The sequence below is a fragment of the Simochromis diagramma genome, unplaced genomic scaffold (genome assembly GCF_900408965.1).
Source record: "Simochromis diagramma unplaced genomic scaffold, fSimDia1.1 OVJJ01000571.1, whole genome shotgun sequence".
NCBI lineage: Eukaryota > Metazoa > Chordata > Actinopteri > Cichliformes > Cichlidae > Simochromis > Simochromis diagramma.
Window position 1 is genome coordinate 2,723,540 of NW_024386885.1, and position 22,812 is coordinate 2,746,351.

Sequence of the window (22,812 nt, forward strand, 5' to 3'; positions counted from 1 at the left end):
TTTTTGAAACCATATCTCACAAATGCATAACAAATTGTGACTGGACAAGTCTTTAGTCAGTAAGCATACTCTGTTTAGCATCCCCTTATATGCTAATGAGGCTTCGCCTCCTGCTGTCCATTAGAAGAAAAATGCAGTTTTAAGGCAATTTTGCCGTCACTTTTCAGGCTTGCGAGCTGTGTCCATCTTTTAACAAAGTCTATGAGGAGGATAACGTGACAGTCAGCTTGAATACCTCCTTACGGCTGCAACATGATTGTGGAATGAAATTGAGCCAAACTTAAAATACACCTCCATCCATCCATCCATCCATCCATCCATGCATCTTCTTCCACTTATCCGGGGCTGGGTTGCAGGAGGCAGCAGCCTAATCAGAGAAGCCCAGACCTCCCACTCCCCAGCCACCTGCTCCAGTTTGTCCAGGGGAACACCAAGGTGTTCCCAGGCCAGCCGAGAGATATAATCCTTCCAGCGTGTCCTGGGTCTGCCCCGGAGCCTCCTCCCAGTGAGACATGCCCGGAACACCTCACCAAACCACCTCAACTGGCTCCTTTCGATGTGGAGGAGCAGCGGCTCTATTCTGAGCCCCTCCCAGATGGTTGAACTCCTCACCTCATCTCTAAGGGAGAGGCAAGCCACCCTTCGGTGGAAGCTCATTTCTGCCGCTTGTATCCTCGATCTTGTCCTTTCGGTCACTACCCACAGCTCGTGACCATAGGTGAGGGTGGGGACTTAGATCAACCGGTAAATTGAGAGCTTCGCTTTTACGCTCAGCTCTGTCTTCACCACGACAGACCGGTGCAGCGGCCACAGCAATGCTGCCGCTGCACCGGTCTGTCTGTCGATCTTCCCCGCTCCCGTCATACTTAAACTCCTACTCCAGTTTACAATACACCTGCAGCTCGAAATCTTTTATCCACATTTTTTCTTTCAATTTCTTTTCTTTTCCTACCTTTAAAAAAAAAAAAAAAGAACTTTTACACTCACGAGATAACAATTCTTATTCTTTCCTAATTGGTTCCAGAGAGAAATAAACCCCATTGTGATATCAGACAAAAATGTCAACATGTTACTCCTCGTTTCCTCCTTCAGTCTGCAGTGCGTCCACTGTAACTGACTTATTTCCATGCGGGGGGGGGGGGTGATTCTCCCTAACAGTTCTCGACCAACAAACCTGACATCATTTTAAATGTGCAGTCATGCCAAAAGGCTGCTGGTGTTGCTGAGGTTTTAACAAGGCGACCGCTTTTTGCCCTACTGGTGATTCCCCAAAGAACTGCCATTATTGAAATCTCAATAACATAAGAATTTAGAGTTTAATTCAATTCAAAATTTAAATGTAATATTTATCATTACATTTATAAGATTAAAAAAAATCAGCTTTTTTTCATTTTCACAAGATATTCTGATTTGTTTCATTTAATAATTTAACATTTCCCCTCACAGCATAGAAAAGAGATACTTTTTTTTTTTTTTTAAATCATGCATGGCATTGCTTGAATGATTCACTTCTCACACGGGAGAATAAAAAAGACATTTGAAGCAGCCTTTATATATCAGGCCAGGCTTCAGTGCAGCTGTGAGAGACTTTCTGTAAACTGATTAGAGCAGGAAAAGGTCAACCAGTAGCCTCGGAGAAAGAGAGATAAAAGCCTGATTGGATTGGTTCATGCTCTAATTTTGACCATCACACTTTTCACTTATTTAATTGAGCATAGAAGCAGGGAGACGATGAGCCTCTATGCTCGTTTCATTCTGTCTCCGAATGCTGCTGGAAAAAAAAAAAGAGCAGACTTATCAAAATGGATTAGAAGTGGCAGGATCGCTGTGTTCATGTGATGCACAATGTGCCCGAAAGATGGAAATTGATCACAATCTATAATGAAGTTTTGTAAGAATAACAACAACACGAGACATGAGTTCCTTATCAAGGGTAAAAAGGGAAAAGAGAAGTCAGCTGCACATGAAAAATTCAATGCAGCAATATCAGACTGGTGTTCCCAGCACACAGTGTTTTATGAGCAGTCAAATGTTCTTCTACCTACAGCAGTGCAATTCATCCACAGCTCGGATTTTATATGTTGGGATATCGACACGAGCGAATCAGATGATTTCAGGCGGGGCGTTCTTTGTGTAGAAATTTAATTGCATCTTCCTTTTTTTAGTGATAATTTACGCTTTGGGCATGTATTAAAATGATTTACAACAGTGGAGCATCTCTGCCTGGTTTTGTAAACAGCAAACAGTTGTCTCAGTTAATGACAGTGAATGTTTGTGTCAGCTTTGTGTAGTTACGTGTTAGAGGTTCATCAATGAGGAGAACATGGTTCACGTCCAGGCTGAGACTGGCTGAGACTGCTGTTTAAATGACAGACCAGACCATCGCTAAAGGATACCTCGTGTACACAGGGACACGCTGCAGGTGTTGATTAAATGTCATATATGTGACACTAGAGGAATGAGAACGGGTTGGTAATGCACACGTTGGATTATTTGGGTATCGGGGTTTCTAGACAAGATCGATACCGCTCTCATGTCAGCGCTTTAACTTTTGAGGTAAAGGTGGAAAGTCAATTAGCTTCACATAAACACTGGAAGCAAAGGGAAACTGCCAAGCCAACTCCGGAGTTCAAAGGTATGCTAAACAGCACTTTTAAGCCTCAGAAATGACTCGGGGCTGAAAATATTTTTTAACATCCAACACACTGACTTCCTGGAGTCTCTGTAAGGAACCAGTGCCATTCTCTGGTGACATTTACAACTAAACTATCAGCCTTAACCCTGAATGTTGAAAAAAAATTTAAAAACTGGAGTGTTTATTGAACCTTCTGAATGAAAAATAAATAAATATCAATTTACATGTATGAGTTTCCAGTTTTATTATGCTGTTGTCAAATGTAGGTTACTGAAAAATAATTATATGTCACGTTAATTTCCCGCTATTAAAGCTGACATCACTGAAAATGGGTACATATGAAAACTAAATAAGATTTTGAAATCCATAATAATCTGTTTTAATTAATTAATTGATTGACTGAAAGTCCCGACCGCCGCTTTAATGATTCTCAGCCGAGCGGAGCACGAGCAGCTTAAGATTCACTCCCCCAGAATGGAGTCGGCTTTAAGAGCAAACTTGTTCAGGAAAGAGAAATAATCATTAAAGCACGTACGAGTGGGAACTGCTGCCTGTCTCTGTGGTGGCCCTGAGACGCACCAGTGATCTGTCCAGGGATTGGCACCAGCTTTTCTGCGACCTGATATGGATCAAATACCTGAAAATAATGTGGTAAACAATTCTATCAGTCACTGAGGTCAGCAGTTCCCTCGCTGGAAATAAGATAAGAAATTTCAAACCCCACACAGAGACTTTTGTGTGTTTCAGAACCAACTATTTACTGCTGCAAAGCAAAATAATCTTTCAGCTTCACATTTATTCAAAACAGTTTTATCTGCCTGTCAGGTTTATTAGAATTATTACCAACATGGGACAGTCATGCTTTTGCCTGTATGTTTGTAATTTGCTAATAAAAGGGTTGATATTGTTGTGTATATAATTATTTGTAGTTCTCTGATCTTTAGCAACCTTTGCTCTGTTTGCTGAAGTAAATGTAATTTTCTCTTATTGTTCTCGTAGCACGTTCCATATTGTATCATTTCCATGCTGCAGAATCCTATCTGAAGAGTTATCTTTGTTCTCAGCATGAAAAGCTCAAAAACCACTCCACGCCTCCTGTTGTTGCAGGAGCAGAATCTACTTTGTTGCCTTGATTGCAGAAAGAAAATAAAGGATCTTGTATTGACGCAGAGAATTAGGACCATTAGGTCTCATTAAGAGACTCGATCAGGACCTGCTTGTGTGCTTTTCCTGATATTCAGCTTGATAGGGAAGATAGGGAAGAAGCCCGAAGTGATCGTTACAAAAGAGTAGCACATTCTGTCAGCCCCTGAGACACAGTGAATGCTGCCCAAGAATTTCCAATTTCTTAAGCCACTGAGATGGGGAAATATCCCCAAAAAAGCACCAGGCAAAGCAATCTTGCACTACTCGTGCTGCTGCTGCTGCTGTTGTTGTTGTTGCATCATGGGAAGAAATAGAAAGAGAGGGAGATCAACAAGAACGAGGTAGGAATGACTATCCATTTGATCTTTTCTGTTTTTTGAAATTGATCAGCATTACAGAAAAGCCTTCTGAATGCAAAATAAGATGGCTTATGCGTGTGTGTGTGTGTGTGTGTGTGTGTGTGTGTGTGTGTGTGTGTGTGTGTCGGGGGGAAAGTCATTTTTATTCATGACTGTGAAGACACCAACATAGTTTTATGGAGTGTTTTTCTTCATGCTCGTCTTTTGCACGGAGCTAAATCGAAATGTTAAAAGTGGAACTTCACTCTGTGCTATAGTATTAAACTTTTGCTCTTCAGCTGTTTCTCCTGGCTGCTGTTCTTTTTCTATCCAAACCCGCATACGCTATAAATAGCGATCCTCAGAAAAGCAAGGTAATAAATGTGTCAGGATTTTGCAATGAAGAAGGATGCCTTTGCTGTTAAGTTCTCCATTGGGCTGATGTATCATTGAGGTTGAGCTCTCATTATCAACTCCAAGGATTATAGGTCCTAACTCTCTCAGAGGAGAGAACTGTCTGCACTTTGTGAATCAGGTGCAATTCAGCAGCACAGATACTCTCTCACGGTTAAAAAGGGACATATCTTCTTCTGCCTCTCTGTTCTCTCCACCCCTCCCCTCTCCCCTGCATTTCTTCCTGCCGTCTTTCCCCTCTTGGCCATTTTCCTGCCCCCTATCTCTATTGCCTGCTTTCATTTCTTTCATGCTGTCTAAAAGTTCAGAGCTTTCATTGACTTTGCTGACTCTCACCAGGCTCCGAAGACCACTGGAGTGCGGTCTTCCAATCCTGAAGCTGACATCTTTTCTCAATTAAATCTGGCACCTTAGCTGCAGATTGTGATGGCTTTTGTGGTCAATTAAAGGAAGACTTGGGTCCCGTGTAGCAAGGCTCGGAGCTACAGCTGTGCTGACGATTGTCTTGGATCTGACCAAATGTGATATTTAACAATGTGAAATTCCATTTCCTCAAACGTGCACGTTACATCTAAGTGTAATAAAAGTGAACATGCTTTGTGCCAAGTCAAAGTTGCCTATAGGCAAAAATTACAGACCAATAGCTTTTCTTATACAGCAGCCACTGTTAACACAATTAACCTAAAGTCTGGGTCCAATATAAAAATAAACCACAGATTACCCCAAGTTATTTTGCAGATACATTATCTGACAGGTAGGAAAAAACAGATTGTCAACAATAACTGGAATCCTAGGAGGACTTTGAGGAAATCTAAGAGGACTTTGTCAGGTTCTATTCCAATACTAATAATGAGTAGAAGCAGTGATTGATATTTTATCTGCTGCAAAGCGTGAGCTCTTTGGGGTCTCCAGAAAAGTCTTTCTCATTTCTTTATATTTTGCTTGCTGGGAGTCAGATTTACTACCAAAAGTGATCTTGAGCAATAATTCTCCAGCTTTCCAAAGGTCAAAGTTTTTCTTTGTCACTAAATTTCGGTCCAGTCCTTGTGCCGGACCATTTACCATTTTCAGTGGATTCATTTATGTGTTTGTTTGTTTGTTTCTGGACCACTGAACACTGAATTATTCAATCATAAGAATCTAACTCAAGGAATTAACTTCTGTTGTTTCAACACATAAAAGACAACTTAGAAAAGAACCTGTTTTAAATTAAGGCGTGCTGTTAGTTAGTCTGCTAGTTGAATCTATGACAAATGCCAAAGATAATATACTGCAGTTTGCCCACAAAGGCAAGATCTGCAAGGTGTGTCCTTAAAAATTTGAAGAAACTGAACAAGCGGAGAAGTGGCGAGGTTGTAAAAAACAAAAAAAACCCTACAAGAGAGGAACGGTTGTGCTGTTGGGGACTGATTGAATTATGAATGCAGAAAATATTTAGTTTCATCATTAAATACCATCTGGAAACACCTACCATAGGCTTTATTGCTTAGAATACCAATAATCCCAAACACAGTGCGAATGTAGTTTAAGTATACCCAGACAGAATAAAGCACTGTCAGCCATGGAGTGGTGCTCCCCAAAGCCTGGACCTCAACATCACTGAAGCAGTGTTGGATCATCTTGACAGAGAGCAGAACAAAAGGCAGAAACATCTAAAGAAGAGCTTTGAACTTCCTTTAAGAAGCCCGGAGAACTATTCCCGAAGATACTTAAAGAAACTGCAAGACTGGCTAACACAGTTCAGGCTGTGCTGAAGAATAAAGTGAACAAATATTACATTTCAAGCTTGTCACAATTATATAAACATTGTATACAAAACAAGTTTTCTGTGTATGTTTGCACATGTTTTACTGTAAATGAGGTATTATTGCAAAATTATGTCTATTTTTTTTATTTCAAGCCAATAGTTGATTATAGGAGATCATATTGGGACATTTACCAAAAGCTTGGTGGAGGCAAAACGAGGTGAACAGAAGACTGAGTCCTGGAATCGTTCTTGGTCATTTATAGGTTAGCCGTTGTCTGCTGAAAGCAGTTTTGTATGTTTTTTACTAAGATGAGCACTATATATTCACATGGTTAATGCATTCCAGCATGCTGTCCAGTCATCCGAATAAAAGCAACGTCCCTGCCCATAACAAAAAAGCAGCCTTTGTGGTTTTGGCTGCCATTAGGTTTGTGTAACACTGGATAATGCGAGGTTTGCCACTGAAGCTTTCCAGGGATGAATGCAAACACTGGTAACAACATCTGACAAGAAGTGGCAGCAGTGAATTATTATCAGCTGCTCCTGATCCAGTCCATGCTGAGCTAAAATGTAGCATTAAGCCTTCCCTCGTGACAGATAATGGAAGGAGATGGAAATGGGGTTCACTTTGGGGCTCAATTCAGCTGATCTACAACCCAACAACAAACCACAACAACACCATCAAGCAACATTCAAAACATTAGTAGCCGTAATTTCTCAGAACCTTAAGTTGGACTTCAAATCAATGCAGTTTGGACCGTGCTACTTGTTTAGGCCAGTATCTGACTTTGAGAACTTGCAGATCATTAATTTTTCAACAGTAACAAAGAGTCAGTGCACTTAGAGTCTATTCCTACATCCCTAGTGTGGAAGCAGCACTATTCTCCGTACAAACACACACACACAGGTTGATATGTGAATGCAGGATGCAGAAAACCAAAACTCTTTTCGACACTTTGGCAGGTGACAAAATTCTGCCTCAGAACACAAATATCATGTCTGAGGGAAGAAATATTGTCATGAATTTCTTCATTTTATGTTCAACTAGTAAAAAATAAGTTCTAAACTGCTGTCTGTCAGCCCAAAGGGCTTTGTTGAGTTATGGTAAACAGGAGAGAGCTGTGTGTTCAGGAGAAAACAAACAAAACATTTAACATAGCTGTTGGGAAATGTCATGAATCCTCGTGTCTTTATGTGGCGTCAACACATAAACTGTGTCTCTCTATAAATCCAGGAAAACGGGATTTACGGTCATTGTAAAAATCAATTAAATAAAGCCTCTGGAAGCTAGCTGAAAGCTAAGAAGTTTACATTAAACTTGCAACATGTTTGGAAATGTGTGTTTTGTTACTATGACCTGAAATCCTCCCTTAAATCGAGGCCTTGGTTCTGATACATGCCACCAAGCTCTGTGGAGAGCTTTTCTAATAAAATGTAACCCTCTCACACGTCGTGAGGAAAGACTTGTACTTTTTCTGGTGTACTTTTACTCATTTTCTTCAGGATTCCCATCAACAACAATAATGATAATAATAATGATAATAATAATAATCATCATCATCATCATACCGGCGCATTGAGACACTATATGCTCACAGCATCTTTGTGGAGATTGTCTTTTCAGTCCAATAGTGATGGTAAATTGAGCAAAATGTTACACTGCCTCCTGATTGTATTTCCTAGAAAGTGCAAACAGTAAGAAATTACATGTAAAGAAAACGTCTGTTGTTCCATTTAGAACTGACAAAGCGAGCACAGTTCCATGTGCATCAAGGGCATTAGGTGGTGGGTGCAGGCAGGGCCAAAGCTGTGCCCTCATCATGTGGCCATGACATTCACATTTTTCCACATAATTTCTGTCTAAACTGGTCTGAACCCCTTTAAGACTGCTTTGTACCAACCCTCCAGCTCAGATTTGTGAGATAATTAACAGATGGCACATCGTCCTAAAGGATAACTTTAAGGGGAAAAAATTTACACTGGTTGAGTTTTTTGCTCTTTACCAGTGGTGATGATACAGCACTATGTTTTTATTGCACCTTGTAAGAATATATGATTGGCAATTTTTTTTTCCAGCTGAGGGTTGCAAATTTGCTGGAGCTGTTGTAGAGAAAGAGGGGAGGTACACCCTGGACCAGTCACCAGTCCATCACAGGGCGAACACACACTCATATCAACCTGATCAATAATCGAACAAAATTGAAAACTGGGAATTTCATGGTGATGATGTGAAGGAGGCACATGTTTGAAAACTGTACTTCCACATTGATTCTATGCTACATTTTATGTCTCCATATGCATGCTACACATTCAACTGTATTATATATTTTGTTCTTGTCATGTGATTGTTGCAGTGCAGATATATGAACTTTAGATGTTCATCATCCACACGAGGGTGCAGTTTTGGAGTGTCCATGTACTTTTGGAAATATAGTCATGAGGTAATTCCTTAAAAACCTTAAGCCTTCCCATATTTCTGGGTGGGCAGATGTCCAAAAATCCATAATACACTTGATGAATTAAAATGGCAGCGTGCCCACTCAAAGGAAAAAAAAATCCTCAGCTGAATTTTTGCCACAGGCCCTACAGGGAGAGTTACAACAGCTTCCTCAGTTACTGATGATGATACATCACAGCATTGGACAGGTTGTGGGTATGAATTTACACAGGTGTACTTAATATTTCATGTTATAAATAAAGATGGTATACACATATAAAACCTCCTCCCACTCTGGGTTTGTTGTCAGAAATGATACATTCATGAAAAAAATCTAAACGTACGTCTTCGTCTGCTTTGGCAAATCATACGCTCATGTACCCATTATAACATGAACACGGATATTACTGTAGCTCCTCATTTATTTATATTTAGTTCACTTGTGTCCATTTGTTCATCCGTGTGTGTGAGAACATTTCCTCTCTCTTCATTATACAGACTATATTTAGAGTCTGCAAACAAGCTGCTGTGTACTCAGAAACCTGTTGTGCATTGTTATTTATTGTATCAACGTATAAATCCGACTCCTGTTTGAATCTGTTTTTCTTCTCTGGGAAAATTATATATTTAGGAGCATCTGTCAGGTTCTGCTGCATTTCAGTGCTTTTAGCCGGCTCAGAGGAGTCTGTCGGGGGCTGGAGCAGCCAGTGACCTTTCAGACAGCCAACACACACACACAGACGCACGCACACGCACAGACGCACGCACACAACAGCCCCCAGTCACCCCTTCAGCTTTAACATGCCGTGTGAAGGCTCCGCTGAAGGCTCCCTGACACCCACCAGCTCCAGCATGTCTCTTTTTGGATGCACATGACACGGAAGATACACACTGGTTTGCTCGCATGCACTGTCACACAATAAAACCACACAAAACTGTCTCAACATCCTGCCAGCCTTGTGTATGCGGTCACATGCCTTTCAGATGCCGGCTCTCTCTCTCTTTGCTCTGCTATCTCTCCTCTTTGTTTTCACGCAGTCACATGCGAACACACTCAGTGGATCAATCTGCACAGATTGGATTGATGGCCTGCGGGCCTTCTGCTGACTAAGACGTTGCCAACTATGGTGAGTTATTGGGAAATTATGTCTAGCTGCCACTCTATCTGCACTGGTGATCCACTTTGTCAATCCTAATCTTTAGCTGCTGTCATCGTAGCACCACCCAGCTCGCCTCCGTGACCCGGCACTGCCTGGCGAGACAGAGCGGATGCCGCTATGGGTGTGATGAATGCATTCTAATGAGGTTGTTTTGATCAATATAAGGGTCTCCCAAAGAGAAGCGTTGCATTTGCTAGATGAATTTCAGTCTGATTGAGATGCGGGAAATTAAGGCAGATGTTAAGTGAAATAAAAATCCTGACAAGGCTGAAACAGTGAAAGGGGGGAAAAAGCAACCCAGTGCCTGTGTGTGGTCAGAGGGTTGATGAAACAAAGGCGCGCAGAATTTCTTTTCCTTTCATGCTCGGTCATTTCCATATGTCCCCCTTGCTCTCCTGCCCATCCATCACATTTTACTCTGGGCAAGACAGCTGTCTGGGGCTGAAGCATATTCACAGTTCAGCAGTCCATCAAATTGCACCAAATACAGTAATTCTTCAGTCAAGCTGGAGGAGAGGGTGGAGGGGTGGGAGGCACAAAGTGTCAAGGAGGCAGAGCTGTGTTGGTGAGCCCTCTTACTTTAACCCTTTGAACACCCCGAGGCTTATGATGTGGTCACTTTACATTTGACGTACAACATCTGGAAAAAGGCCAAATGTCATTTCCTGTCAGAGTGCATCGGATTGTGTGAATGCAGAAGTCAGAGCAAGTTCTCGAAATAATAGTTGTGCACCTTATGAAAGAGGAAAAGCTCAACGTTTGTGTCGTGAAAGTATGTGTCTTTGTACCTGGCACCTTGGTAAATTATGCCGAACACATAATCTGGTCCTAAACAGGTTAGAGGTCTTATTATTTGTCATACGACTATGTTAACATATGTGCAACCTGTCGAGGGCTATCTCAATAACACAGCTGGATGTCGAGCAGCTGTAAATTGGAATTTGCACGCATTCAGCTGCCGATGCAAAAGAAGAATGAAATGTTCTGTGTTCGGTCTCAGTCTGATGTTGTTTCACTGAGACTGTATGGAAAAAAGGCTAAAGCAGCAAAGTTTAAGACACTGATCAGTTACTTTTGTAGGCTTTAGTCACATCAGTTTCATCGAGTCACAATCTAAATGTATCAATTTTAGTTTCTCTGATGTGCCACTGAAATGTTAGCAGCATGACATGAAAACATGACAATACATTTATCGTTAACAACCATTCTATATGTATTTATTCAAGGCAATACATACATACATTTATTTCATAAATAGATATTTGTGGCTATGGACAACAACAACATTATTGTCCATAATTAATTATATAGTATGAGCTGCCACTGGAGAGTGACGTACAACAAGAGCAGAAGATATCACACCGACAGCAAATACTCAGATATGAGGGTCAGCGTATTTTTAAAGGTCCAAGTGATGTTTGGATCTTTTTTGCAGATGAAACCAAAGAAAAAAGAAATGGATGGTCTTAACAGATTATCATTGAGATATGAATAATTGTACCACTTAGATTATGGCATAGTGTAATCTGTAGCATCCTGTTGTTTTAACAGTAATTAAATAAAGCACCTCACCACTTATTACAATTATTTTATGTTTTATGGACAGTTTTTGAATTTGTTAGTTATTTCTGCATTTTGTGTTTATATTGCATCCCTTTGCATTCTCTTCTCGATTTTGGTTTTTTGGGCAATGATTTCAAACTGGACCTCTGACAGCGGTGGTCACTAATCCCTGCCTCAAACAAGGATGCCACTGTCAGTCAGCAGGTTTACAGAGGACACCAGATAACAGGCTAGGTGCAAGGGTGTGGGGGCGGGTTAAGTGAAGCATGATTCGTCCACCTCCCAGAGTGGCTTTTTTTAATTGATAAGCAATTAATATGCAAAGTCTAAGGTGCATCACCATGGTGATCTCTTACCAAGACCAGGATGTGTGGGAAGGAATGATCAGGATGGCTGATATTACGATACTAAAACACAACCTGTCACCAAAGAGATCCTTTCCATTTGTAGAAGATAGAACTGCAAATGTATGAGAGATTTGATGTGTGTTTAAATGTCTTTGTGGGGACGAAAAATTGGAAGTTTCTTTTGTTTATTTATTTATATTTGACACACATTTAATTACAACGATAGTGTTGGCCAAAGCGCTGTACAAACATAGTAGTAATTAAAACAACATAGTAATTACACAATAAAATGAAGTAACAAAATCGAATAGCATCAAAATAAAATAGCGAATCCCAAGCAACAGTTAAATAAGTAAATAGGTAAATAACTCTCATGCTGTGTTAAAAGCCAATGAGTAAAAATGTGTTCTGAGATAGGATTTAAAAAGATTGAGGTTACGGGGCTTTCTAACGTGGAGAGGTAAATCATCCACAGTTTAGGCGCCACGACCGCAAACGCCCGATCACCTCTATGAACCTGCCTCGACTTTGGTGTAGCCAAGAGCAAAAGATCACCTGATCTAAGAGCTCTAGGGGGTTTATGAGGCTGCAGAAAGTCAGACAGATACTCTCCTTATGGGGACAAAGTGCCCGTCCTCACGAGTTTGAAGGCATTTTTCAGGCTCAAACTGTGATTTTAGCGTCAGGGTTACGGTTAGGTTTAGGCTGAGGGTTAGCATTAGGCATTCATTTTTGATGGTTAGGGTAAGCAGCTAGGGAAAGCATTATATCAATGAGATGTCCCCACAAAGATATGAAAACCAAGTGTGTGTGTTTTGTTTTTCTGCTTTTCTCCTTGTGCTTTTTTACCTTTGAATAGTTTGAGTTTTTGGAAACGCTTAGTTTTGAATGAGCCTCTCTTCTCTCTGGGGGATGTTGATTCACTTGAGAGTGCCTTGTTAACCCACTAAGAGAGCACACAAGTGCACTTTATTTAATGCACGGAGGTGGCACCTAGCCAGCTGCTGCACATTGTTGCAGGCTTCACTCAAATCCCCTCTATTAAAGGCTGCCAGATTCCACTCCCGCACTTCCTCATTATGTTGTGATCAACCTGTGGCATTCTTCTTCACACTGGCTTATCCCCCTTTTTGCTCTCAAGACAGATTTGAGCATTCTCATGAATGCAAATGAAAAGCAAATCACCTTATTAGTGGGGATTCAGTCCCTTAAGACCACCGCTTCCTTATCAATGTGGAATTGTTTGCATGGCCTAGTTATCCTGGGAGCTGTGGCATCTGGGGCAAAAGCTCTTGGTGGGTTTTCTGAAGACAAATTGGTCCCAAGTGAGGGGGGGGGCAGGTGATTCATAGACCTCTGTAAATGAGCTTAAGTGGGAAAGAGTGACCCCACCTGGAGCTGGAACACCAGTACTCCCTCCTGGAGCAGCAGAGCTCACAGATGAGCGCCTGTGGTGAGGCCTTTATGCGATGGCCTTGTCAGACTCTACTCATAGGAACAAAATAAGGCTGCTATCGCCCACATGGTTACATGCATGGGCTAGTGAAACGCCACCTACTGGTGGACAGGAGTGAAAGTTTAGATGAACTGATTGCCCCCTTTCTGGAAACAGTGTTGTGTGGTGAAATGATGTGGAACTTCTTTAGACAGCGCTGCTGTCTCCTTTTACAGAGTTGTCCATCGAGACAGACAAAAATGAAAGCTTTCACTGCTGTCTTTGCTGAGCCAGACCTCTGGGGGAGATCGCCAAGGTCACTTGAAAGCTCCAGGTGCTGGTGGTGGAGGAGATTAGCCTGGAGATGACTCTATACAAGGTTGGATAGTCTTAACTGACAGCCCTTTCTAGTGTTGTATAGAGATCAGGGACAGGAACTCTTGACTGATAGGGTGTCAGACAAGAGTGCTCGTTCCCCATAGGTCTCCTGTGTGTGTCCCTGGGAGTGCTTAAGCCAGAGTAAGTGCCAACATATTGTTAAATCTTGATCAGTTCTTCTTGAAAGAGTATAGGACGTTGCTTATTCAGTGAAGAAATACTTTTTATTCTTCACATCAATCTGACATCAATGCAAAGGCACCAGAATGCTGCACAGCTCCAAATTCCCTGAAATGTAGATGGCTGCTGAGCCCCACCTCGAAGACTACGTAGCACAAATCAAGAATAATTGAAATGGCATTTTTGGATAGAAGGATTTCTTTGTTACTGTGATGTAAGTGGCAAATAATTAGAAAGATTACATGCTTTGTCTATGTTGTCTTTTCTGCATGTTGGATCATTTTTCAACAACCGTTGAAGCTGAAGATATTTAGGTGTGTAGTGAAGCAATCCTCACTCCAAAACTTTCATTCTCCAGAATCGGACAACAATATAAGCCAGCAAAGTAACATCAAATGCAACATTTCACAGAACAAATGCCTGATCTATATTTAAAATAAAGGAAACGCAAGGGGAGGATGTCTCATTGTTAAATGAGATGGTGCTTGTCATGCAAACAAACAAACAAATGAGAGACAGCAGTCTGGACAATGAATACAGATTACATCTGAATTATTAGCACAGTTAATTAAGTCCAAATCACGGTCGGGTAAACAGTAATGCAGTTTTGGAATATCAGCCCCTGGCTTTGAATGAATGCGTCAAACTGGCAGTAATTTCCTACCATTTCAGATTTAATGGAAACATTTGAAACTGGCACCGCCGATGACTACAATTACAAGTGACTTTACGGAAAGGAGATTGTGATGGGAAATGAAATGGGAATGCCGTCAACATGACACCACCTGAGACTGGAAACTTTCTGTCAGATGTTGAAGTTTGCAAAGTTAGCCTGCTTTCCTCCCAACAGTTCAGGAGCCCAACAATTCTCAATGAACAACATTTAAACATGTAAGAAGAGAGTGAGAGGAAAACAGTCATTAAACACTCTGGCTTCTGAGAGCTGGCGATTCATTCCCTGTAATGTTTTATTAATACTGACTCTCTGCCTGAGGGGTAAATGTTTCTTCTCTAGCACCACAAATCCACTTTAAGAAATCAATCATTCTGCTCACTAATGGTACATCATCTGCACATGGGAAACTGGCAGCATCTTTTCAAAGGGCCTATTCGCTCTGATCAGAAACTGCAGATTAAAAGAGAAAAGCACTGGTGGACCTGCACACCACGTCTTTTTGTAAAGGCTGTGCTGGGCTGATGAGGAGCACAAAAAAGTGCATATACAATAAGGTTTCCTTTTTTTTTAAATGTCTGCTGATCAACTCAGCTCTGAAGGACACGTCAGCAGTAATCACGAGATCGTGTCAAACAGCGCCTGAATTATCTGAGGCTTGAAATGTAAAAGAAGACATTGTGTTATACATCACAAAGGATATGTAAGGATGTTATAACCACAGATTTTGGCGCAGACTTTTTCCAGATAGAACTTAATATCTGTGCTATCAGTGATATTTAGCTCTGCTGTTTCTGTCTAATAAATGAATTAAATCTACGTTTGGTTGCAGATGTGAACTTTTCTCCACAGTTGTTTTCATTTAATGTTGCACCATAAACTTGTCATGTCGGGTGTGATGGGTGCCACACATTCAGTCATACAGCACCGGGTTTTATTAGGGGTTGTGTAAAAAATCTAAGTTAATTTATTATACGAGATAGTCACGAATGGCAATAATGGTCATCATTTTATTTAACACCATAAAATGGATACAATCCATCACACCTGCTTTGAGTCATTCACTTAAAACACTTTACTTAATTTAGGCACATTAGGCACATAAAAAATGTGATTCAGAAAATTGGAGCTGCAATTTTTTCATAATTCTTTTTCCTCATAATTAATTAATCAAGCATTATGATTACCTCACCGAGAAGGTTTCTTGATGAAACTGCAGAGCACACAGTGACCTTGAGGAAAAACTTGGGCAAATTTAAATCAGGTTTTTGTGTTTTGACAGACTCGTTCAGAACTTGGCAAAACCTCATGTGTGCTAACAATGTACTTTTGAATAATCCAGTCAGTTCATGATACACTTGGAGTCCCCTCAGTTAGGTTATTGCTGCAGGTGGTACAGCTAATCTTTATCATTCAAAAGGGGAAATCTGGTTTGCACTATAGCTGATCAGCTGAACGTGCTTATAAATGTGGTCTGTGTTTAATCATTTCATCACACGTTTTCTTGAGCTAGAGATCTTTCTACATCACTTACAGTTTCATAGTTTTGTGGGCTAATTTTCAGAAGTTTTTTTTTTTTTCAATCACACCTGACCTTGTGTGAGACAGGTGATAAGACCACTGCAAGCGTGAAACTGTGATGCTGACCTTTAGTTTTTAGATGAGAAACAAAAGAAAACCAACACACACACACACACACCGTGTTTTCACATCTTTGTGGGGACATCTAATTGATATAATGCTTTCCCCAACCATCAAAACAGAATGCCTAACCCTAACTTAACTGTAACCCTGACACTAAAACCGCATTTTGAGTCTCAAACATGTCTTCAAACTTCTGTGGACCGACATTTTGTCCCCATAAGGGCTATTGGTCCCCACAAGTACAGTAAACTTCCAGTTTTTGGTCCCCACAAAGATATGTAAACACAGTTACACACACACACACACAAACAATTTGGGGTGGAAAGGTTTCAGTTGTTCAGTTGCGGCTGCTGTAGTGATTCAGTGCTCTATAAATAAAACAGTATATTCATGGCACACTCATTATTGATTTCCTGTCAATATAGCAACACCTACACATGTTCAATAGGTGTCATCTTGCATGGCATTAAAATGTTGCTGCTCTTGACCCGTGATCTATGTGCCTACGTCAACCAGCAAGACTCTGTGTCGCTTTTCTAGTGACATAAAATCAGCATCTCACCCACACATTCAGCCACAGTCGAGCTTCTTGACCTGGATGTGTGAGTCTACAGGAAAGCCAACTCCAGGAATCTGGATGGTGAAACTTTGCCCCTGAACTGCTTTTCACACTTTGATTTTTTTAGGCTTGATGTGTGGCAGAATAACATCCTGGAACAGCAACAACTCTTAGCCTTAAAAAAGAGGGACTACATTACTGCATCTGCTAGCAGCCTGTCTCCTGATGAAGATTAGAGGCACAACTTACCGAGCAAATGTTTAAAGACGGTAAAAACACAGACTACATCCTCTGTGCTGATAATCTACAACAGTCACTCGTGGTTGCTCACATCATTTTAGGTGTTTGAAATCTGCCAGTGTTCGAAGCAAATTTGTGCTGCACCATTTTTAGCAGAGCATTTATCTGTTTTTTCTCAAAACAGTCTATATCTCATTGCTTGATGAAAAGCTAACTTCTTGGCAATGAAAGAAAAAAAGTACTGATGAACATTTGATTAGCTACCAATTTGTGTTCTGTTTCTATAAAACACAGCTTTTCTCTGTGTTATCTGCTTTATTGGCTGAAGAAAACCCGTCTATTTTTGGATTCTTAGTTCCTGTTCAAATTGTACAGCCCTCCTGCTGTTTTTTTTTTTCTTTGTACAATTTAAAATCTCTTTCTGATATACTCATACATAGAGATGTGCAGGCGCCATGGCAACAAAAAAAAAATCTTGATCATTTTCTTGCGTTATGAAAGTCCGCCCTGAAACCATCTCGGTACCGGAGAATATTCAGACTAAACCTGCCTGGCAGAGTTCCCTCTCTCAGTTCGCTCACCAAACAGCCGAGCAGAAAATGCAGAATAGCCACAGAGCTAACCTTGACCGCAGCTGCCACTGTGGGCGGCTGATGGAGGAGCGGGGGAGTGGAAGAGGAAGAGGTCATGAACTCCCCCTCTGGTACTAAATGGATAATTCAACTCTATTCCACTAAAACACCTACTGCAGCCGGGATAGTTTGTACAATACCTTCTGCCGTCAACAACATGACAAACTCCATCACCCCTTGGAATGGTGAGCACACTCCTACCCCACTTTGGTTTCTGTTACTTATTTGTACCATTCCCTGCCTGCGCGGTATAATCCATCATCTTCTGTTCAGGCTCAGCTTCCTCAGGTTCCATGTGTGCTTAGAGCACCATATGCTTTCTCTAGAATAACATTCCTCCTCCCTGGAATCATCTCTCTCTGTCCCGCTTCTTTTGACCTCCTGTTATTAATAGACAAGATACAGAGCAAGCCACTTAGGGAAATACTCGGATATAAAAAAAATAACAGAAAAGACAGAATGAACTGAAAATAATAGGGTCCGTCCTGTCCTTGCCTCCTACTGTGTATTCTTACTTTTTTTTGTCTGTGCTGCTGGTTTGGCAGTTATAATACGTACATATACATATATATGTGTCTGTGTGTGTGTGTATTATATATCACATTCATGTCTTTGAAGTTACTTTTAACTATTTTTTTTCCAGCCGAGAGAAAACGAAGGAGTTCTTTGTGAATTATTAATGAACACGTTCTTATGTAAAGCACACTGTTGACTTACTGAGTAAATATAAAGCATAGATTGAGTCCTTCAAACAGGTTCTCCTAAAATCAAATCCAGCACATCAATTTTGAGGCAACAATGAGCTCGGATGGCTTAAAATTTGAGATTAAAAATAAAAAATCTGACTATTGATTCATTCAGCTTCAATTTTGTTTCAAAAAGCATCTCTTATGATAATATTCTGTACAAGCAAAGGATGTCTTTTGTTTTGTACATGTATTATAAAAGTACATATCTTTTTACTTGAGTCACATATCTCACCTTTTTTCGGCACCAGAATCTCCTCACAGCTGTTTGACACTGGCCTAAAAAAGCAAGTCTAATGCATCGAAAGCAAAACTGTCCAAAGAAACAGGACGGAGCTGTTCTTGTGTTTGGGATGCCATTCAAACAGGCCTTTACTAGTCCACCTTGAAAGGATATTGATGTAAATGCACCACTGTGGGCACCTCAGTATACTGCAGCTGCATTTTTTTTATTGTGACTCTACATTCCTGGGAAATACCTTAAAATGATGGAAAAATATAATAAAAAATGAACACACAAATACATACGACGTGAGTGTGGTAGCGATGAACGAATGTTCTGACACAGAAATCTGATCTGCAAAACGACTTACAGAGCTTTATGGGGAGTTCCAGCTTGTTGTCTAGCTTTGTGCCACACAACCTCACTCTCACTGCTCTCACGCTGTTCCTTTCAGTCACAGCAGGTTCTCATATTTAGCAAAGGAGCGCTATTAACCCACTGTACACTACCAGCTCAGCCAACAAACAGGCAGACACAGTTACAGTCTAGCTGGTGAACATGGTGGAGCATTTAGCAGCTAATGGTCCATGTTTCCCTCTGGAGTTGGTATAGACCAAAAAACATACCTATGCAACTGTGTGCATCACAATCTCCATATGAACTTGAATGACGGTGTCATGTCTGCAGCATGTGGCTCAAAGGAATCAGTTGTGCAAGTCTGATAACGTCCTGATAGAGCTAAACTAAAAAACATAATGACCTTTGCATAATTACTGAAGAAATGACTTTTTACTCCTGTAGCCCGCCAGAGCTTTACTTTATATTATATTTTTTGACTTATTTGTTTCAGTGAAAATATGTGATCATCCCGGGTTTGACAAAAGGCCCACTGCAATGTGCCAATGAGCTGCACTTCTGTATAAGAATAGCAGAGTGCACTGTACCGTAACAAAACCCTGATAACCACTCAACATTTCAGGTGCTGGTATTATCAAAAGTGACACAGGCTGCAGCAGCGATAATCAATACTCCATGTTTCTTCAACATCTACACCCAATAACTCTCACACTACCTAAATGCCAGTGATTCTCCAAACTGAACACACAGCAACTAAAACGTGCAATAAAAGCAGAGCAAAGCGCAGAGGCAGCCAGACGGTGGAAGTGCCAAAACATTAATTTAGGAAAATCATTAGGCCACCTTCAAAGACCTTATCGAGGCAACTTGTCTCTCTGCTACCTCAAAGAGGTAAATATATCCCGTCAGCAGCGAAACAGTTTTGTTAAGACATTCACTTTTGTTGTAAAGTCAAATGAAGGATAAAGAAACAATCCGTCTCATGTAGCTCATTAGAGGAGAGATGAGCCGGGTGCTCTTTGCAGAGTAACACCCATCAGCTGTCAAACACCTGCTTTCCATGTCTGGAAAACAGGCAGACGGGGAGCCTCACAGAGCGGAGTGCAAACAGTCGGTGTGACTGTAAAACATCCAAAACAACAGCATCAAGAGGAGTACGCCACATCATTACGACTCCACAAGTACACAACAATATGATAGCAGCTCTGAGCCTTTCTGGAAATTCAAAGCATCTTTGCCAGCTTATGAAAAAAGAGATTGAGAGACAAACACCTGATGAGGGCTCAGTTTTCTGAAGGGCTGAATGAAAGCATGCTGCTCTTTAACTCATCCAGTCTCTCACGTTTCAGCTCCTTTGCATTTTTCTCCTCTTTGCTAACCTGAGAAAAGGTCTTTCTCAGTGAGGTATTCATTAAGTCTGTTTGATGTGTGCCTGGGGTGGAAAGGTGGATTGTCCATCATCGCCTCTCTCAGGGGGGGCTTTAAGGGATATACCACCATTTCTTTCATTCTTCCCACATTCCCACTCGTTTTCATGTCACTCTCGTGCAGATTTTGGCTGCTCTCTCACACATGTTGTTCCTGAAGTAAATATGCATCCAAATTCGTAACTATTTAATTCTGCAAAAGGTCAACAAGCCCAGCTTTCCAGCCCGAGCTATAAAGAATTATCTTCAGCCTCAAGAGGTGCAAGGAGTCCTGCAGCAGATGGCACGGCTGCCACAGAGGCCCGATCCGGACATAGAGTCAGTCTGGGATTACATGAAGGAACAGAAGACTGTTTGCATGATCCAACTGCTTTCCCTTTGCCGGCACTCACATCCTCTTTGGTTTTATTATTTTAAAGCCAGTGAAATTTCCTCTGCAATCTATAAATTGAGACTTCATATTTTCATTTTGACACTGGTTTCTGGAAAGTGGTAGTTTGTCGTTAGGAATAAAAACAGCATTTCACACACAAACAATTCCAGATTGAAGTCTACTGTAAAAGACATTCCGACTGATTACTATTCAGCTGTTGTTCTGTGCTGAAAGCACAAATGAGTAAAGCCTCTGTGACATACTTACCTTCTCCTGTAGGGTCTGAGAAATAACTGTGAATGAGCTCTACACTTTCAGTTTTAGGTTTTTTTCCTGGTATAAATAAATTCCAACATTTTTTGACAGTGAGAAAATGCAGAAGGTACAATTACTCTGTATTATGCCTTACTTCTGGCTAAATTCCACCCTTAAATCACACACAGCTTCACTTAAGAGGAAAGCTCATTTTGTCAGAAAAGTAAATGATCTTCTCGCTTCCCTGCTTTTCCCTTGTTTCACCAACCAAGAGACTCACTCTTAATCTCTTCATGAAATGAGACTATAAACAATGAGAAATTCACCAGACATCTCCTATTCCATTCTGCTGCAAAAGGTTGAAGTTAGCCTTGGGCAAAGCTGTTAGTACTTCATGCTCCAGCAATCTGGCAACTACTTCTGCAGGGGAACCTTCGCGCAAGGGTGAGAGAGGTTGTGTATCTTGCCAGGCGGCATGATGTGTGTGTTTATTTTGTCTCTCTTTTCTTTCCTTATTTTGTACTTGCATGGTGCGCAGAAAAGGGGGAAAGAGGGAATGCAGTTGTTGCAGTGGAGGTGCAGACACGTCTGAGACACCCTTCTCTTCGGGAGTGACGTTGCATTCAAGCAGAAATAAAACTGAATTTAGCTTAAATGTCAGAATGATAAGGAAACATAATCATGGGTGTTCACATATTGTTGGCCCATAAACAGGGGAATATACAGCTTCATGTATTCCTGACATGTAGTATCAAAAACACAACAGGGCCTTGAGGCGCCTTATTGAGTCTTTTGCTGCTTTTCAAAGAAGTCTCTTTAGAGTGTAAATTCACCCTGTTAACCTTTCCACCCGAGTGGGATAAGGCTGCCACGTTAGTCGACGACATTTTGGAAAATCAATAGAAACAGGTTGGAGTCTCCGCTCGCTGTGAACTTCTGAGCCCTATGCAGCCATCTTTCCTCCTCTCCTCTCTCATCGGGTCTCTTACAGAGCATCTCTCTGCTCATTAACCTTTATGCTCCATTCACAGGGGCTCCATTTTTGGGCACATTTGTTTCCTTTATGTTACTCAGGCCATTTCACTGCTTGACCAGATTCCTGCTAGCACTCCATTGGAACCTCTTTAACACGTTTCTGGATTCCTGCCTCCATCCTCTGATAAAAGGCTTCTATCACACTGGTTGCAGAGTCCTCCTGTTCTCCTCTGCAAACCACCAGAGGGTATCCTCCATCTCTGCACTGTCCCAGCACATTAAATCAAATATATGTCCTTTCTGAGCTGTTTCTGCCATATGCTACCCTTTGGCGTTTTTGCAAAGAGGGAATATCATAAAAATTCACTGAACGTCTCACAGTTTTTCACCAAAATAATCACAGTTTTCACAGGACTCTATGCTGCGCTGTGAAAAACTAAGTGCACCCCATGATTCAATATCTTGTAGAATCACATTTAGCAGGAATAACTCGAAGTGGTCGTTTCCTGTATGATTTGTATCGGTGTCGATGTGAAGGAATCTGGGGCCACTCTTCTTTACTTTCTGAGGTTTGGGAGCATGTTTTAATGCAGACATCGCTTAAGTAGGTAATGCTTTTTAATTAGAGACATGCATTTAAAAAATTGTATATAACAGAATAAATAAAAACAAGGAATGAGCAAAATAAAATACAAAGGAAACATAAAAAAACAGTAAATATAAATGTAAAACTGAAAAACTAATGTGCAATATCAGTAAGAATTTAAACAGAAAGCCTGGATAAATGTCCATTTAGTGCGCTGTATTTAAGTACAAGAATTTAAAACCATTTCTCAAATCTACTGGGAGGCAATGTAAAGACTATGAAACAGGATTAATGTGACTAAAACAGGTTTGGAGTCTGGCAGCAGCACTTTGTATAGCTTGA

At 40.9% G+C, this 22,812-nt stretch overlaps 1 protein-coding gene and 1 long non-coding RNA gene across 2 annotated transcripts in view; one reads left to right on the plus strand and one right to left on the minus strand.

The window, feature by feature from the left end:
- Positions 1-22,812, minus strand: part of sorcs3 (sortilin related VPS10 domain containing receptor 3) — a 233,707-nt gene that overhangs the window by 160,650 nt on the left and 50,245 nt on the right. The gene's annotated exons all lie outside the window — the stretch shown is intronic.
- LOC120734621 lies at positions 659-21,520 on the plus strand. The gene is made up of 3 exons (XR_005696053.1): positions 659-798; positions 17,575-17,580; positions 21,492-21,520. It is a non-coding gene; the product is annotated as an uncharacterized LOC120734621 (long non-coding RNA).